The sequence below is a fragment of the Psammomys obesus genome, unplaced genomic scaffold (genome assembly GCF_907164565.1).
Source record: "Psammomys obesus unplaced genomic scaffold, mPsaObe1.curated_primary_1811, whole genome shotgun sequence".
NCBI classification, from domain to species: domain Eukaryota; kingdom Metazoa; phylum Chordata; class Mammalia; order Rodentia; family Muridae; genus Psammomys; species Psammomys obesus.
The window spans coordinates 4949465-4953300 of NW_026591872.1; the positions used below are offsets into that span (position 1 = coordinate 4949465).

At 37.8% G+C, this 3836-nt stretch overlaps 1 pseudogene; it reads right to left on the reverse strand.

Moving 5' to 3' along the window:
* Positions 1–1321: 1321 nt before the first annotated feature.
* Positions 1322–2509, reverse strand: LOC129680543 (nucleosome assembly protein 1-like 1; annotated as a pseudogene).
* Positions 2510–3836: the final 1327 nt, after the last annotated feature.

Genomic DNA, 3836 nt, shown 5'->3' on the forward strand with positions numbered 1-3836 from the left:
GTCACTGACAGAGACAGTCATGTCATGAGACAGTCCCTGCATCCCTTACTAGGGAACCCACTTGGAAACTGAGTAGTCTATGGGTTTCATCTGAGCAAAGGGTCTAGGTCCTCTCCATGCATGGTCCTTGGTTGGAGTATTGGTCTCTGCAGGGACCCCTGGGCCCAGGTATTTTGGCTCTGTTTGTCTGCTTGTGGAGCTCCTATCCCCTCTAGGTCTTTTTATCTCTCCATTCTTTCATAAGGTTTCCTATACTCTGCCCAAAGTTTGGCTATGGGACTCAGCATCTCTTTTGATACTCTGATAGGTAGTCTTTCAGAGGCCCCCTGTGGAAGGTTCCTGTCCTGTTCCCTGTCTTCTACTTCCAATGTTTGTCCTGTTTGCCTTGTGAATGAGGTTTCAGCCACTTTCCTAGGGTCCTCTTTGTTGTTTAGCTTCTTTAAGACTATAGATTTTAGTACGTTTATTCTATATTACATGGCAAATATCTACTTATAAGTGAGTATATATGATATGTGTGTTTCACTTTCTGGGTTACCTCACTCAGGATTATCTTTTCTAGTTCTATTCATTTGCCTGCAAAGTTCATGATTTCCTTTTTTTTTTTTTTTAATTGCTGAGTAGTATTCCACTGTGTAAATATACCACAATTTCTCTATCTATTCTTTAGCTGAAGGTCATCTAGGTTGTTTCCAGATTCTGGCTATTATGACTGAAGCCACTATGAACATAGTTGAGCAAATGTCCTTGTTGTATACTTGATCATGTTTTGGATATATGCCTAGGAGTGGTATAGCTGGATCTTGAAGTAACACTATTCCTAATTTTCTGAGAAAGCACCAGATTGATTTCCAAAGAGGTTTGTACAAGGTTGCATTTCCACCAGTAATGGAGGAGGGTTCTCCTTTCTCCACAATCTCTCCACCATGTGTCATCCTTGAGTTTTTTGATCTTAGCCATTCTGATGAGTGTGAGGTGGAATCTCAGGGTCGTTTTGATTTGCATTTCCTGGATGCCTAAAGATGTTGAGCATTTCTTTAAGTGTTTCTCTGCCATTCTATACTCCTCTGTTGAGGATTCTGTTTAGCTCTCGACCCCATTTCTTTTCTTTTTTCTTTTTCTTTTCTTTTCTTTTCTTTCTTTTTTTTTTTTTTTTTTTTGAGACCTAAAACTGTGTGACGTTTTTATTTTAGGCTATAAAAAAAATAAGCAAACAACAGAAAAATTCAAAATAGGCTCAGATGAAGTAAACTCATCCTTTCCAGGAAAGCAGAAGGTAGGCCAGGGTAGGTAGGCTGTCCTCAAGGCCATACATTGTGCTTTACTGCTGCTTGCACTCTGCAGGGTTTTGATCCTTCTTTGGGTCATAGTCTGGATCATTTTCCTCATCTTATTCTTATCCTCCTCATCAGCTTTTTCACTTTCTTCACAATAATCATCATCATCATCTTCAACAGCTTCTCCAGTAAAGTGTAACACTGATCTTGGGAGTATACGCTCACGTAAGAAGTGACCAGTTTTAAAGTCCGCAGCCAGTATAGCTTCAGCAGCATCATCCAGATCTCCATTTTCAGGAACTTCAGGAGGAGCTAAAAAAATTAAAGAAAGAATCATTGGAAACTGTTTTAGTCACGGTACGAACTGTCCTATGTCCTTTGTGTTTCTGCTTCTTTTTAATGGTTTTCAAAGTAACATTCTTTCCTTTTTTTTTTCAATCTATCTGGCACCCTGTACAACCTGTAATTTCAGGTCCGTCAAAAGAAAAGAGATCAGAATCATCTGGTTCTGATCTCATCCTGTAAGTCTTTGTTAACACTTCATTTGTGAAATATTCGTTGGGTTCAAAGTAAAACTCTGAGATAAATTCATAGGCTGGCCAGCATCTGAGAACTTTCCTTTAATATCTTTCAAGTGCTTTAGAATAGGTTCATCATGTTCCTGAACCATATCACTGAGCAAATCAACATTCTTAAAAACTGTTAATCAAAATTCAGGAATTCCTTTAGGATCTTCTTTTTCTTCACCTTTTTCTCATCTTCAATCTTGGCCTTTTCTTTCATTCAGCTGCTCTGAAACTTCATCCTCCTCATTTGGTTTCCTTTCACATTCTTTTTCTGTAGTTTCATAAATTGCATTAATGATCTCAAATTGCTTATCAAATAAAGGCTGATAGAGAACTGCATACCTCCTCTCTTGATCATGAACTTCCTCATAGAATTTGGCTTCTAACTGTGCATACTTAGCTTGAATATTTTTGAGAGCATTCTCCCATCTTTTGACTACCTTAGGCAAGATTTCAATATATCCTCTTGGTGTGTAAACCAGACCATCAAGTCTTTCCTGAAGGGCTGCAAGAATCTGAGGATTTTGCATCATCTGTTCAATTAGCTGACTCACTTTGATTTTTGTTTCTTCACTCATTTCTTTTTCTACTTCTTCAAAGTCATCCAAATCTTTATCAACTTCAGACTGTTCTTCCATCAATATCTGCCATCTTGTAAGAACTGCAAATATCATTCCAGGAGGGCTCAGATGCAGAGGCAAGCAGCAGGAGCTATGCAGACAGTGATTCAGGGTGGCAGCCTGTATCCCATTTCTTAACTGGATTACTTGGTTTGTTGCTGTTTAACTTCCAAGAAATAAATAAATTTAAACAATGTATACATAGCAACCCAGCGCTACAGAAGATACTAGAAGGAAAACTCCTACCCAACAAGATCAACTACATCCAAGAAAACATAGGATGTAGATAACTTCACAAAAAAAGAAAAAAAAAAACCAAGCACATAAACACTATCCACAAACTCCACAGTAAAAAGAACTAACAATCATTGGACACTAATATCTATTAACATTAATGGTTTCAACATTCCAATAAAAAGACACAGATTAACAGAATCGTTGTGGAAACAGGATCCAACATTCTGCTGCATTCAAGAAACACACCTCTGCTACAAGTATAGACACTACCTCAGAGTAAAGGACTGGAAAAAGATTTTCCAAGCAAATGGACCCAAAAGAACAAGCTAGAGTAGCTATCCTTATCTAATAAAATAGACTTTCAACCAAAATTAATCAAAAGAGATGGAGAGGGACACTTCATTTTCATCAAAGGAAAAACCCACCACGAGGATATCACAATCCTGAACATCAATGCCCCAAATACAAGAACACCTGTATTTGTAAATAAAACAATATTATAGCTTAAATCACACATCAATCCCAACAGCTTAATAGTGGGAGACTTCAACACCCCACTCTTGCCAAGGGACAGATTATTGAGACAGATCTTAAACAGAGAAATAATAACACTTACAGAGGTCTTAAATCAAATGGACCTAATAGATGTCTACAGAACTTTTCACCCAAGCACAAAAGAATATACCTTCTTCTCAGCATCTCATGAAACCATCTCCAAAATTGACCATATAGTTGGTCACAAAGCAAGCCTCAACATATACAAGAAGATTGAAAGAATCCATTGTATCATATCAGACCACCATGGTCTAAAACTTGACCTCAACAATAACAGAAATAGCAAAAAGCCTACACACACATGAAAACTGAACAACACTCTACTCAGTGACAAATGGGTCGGGGAGGAAATAAAGAAAGAAATTAAAGATTTCCTAGAATTAAGTGAAACTAGAGGTACAACTGACTTCATCCTAATCCCCATTTTCAACATGGCATCTCAGCAGTTTCTAGGCAGTGCTTAGCTTGAGTGTCTCCTCTCCCATTAGGGTAGACGAAGCAATCTTGCAATTAAGCACTTATTTTAAGAATGGTCAATCAATCTTTTGGATTTCAATACTGTACCCAAACTCTCACTTTCA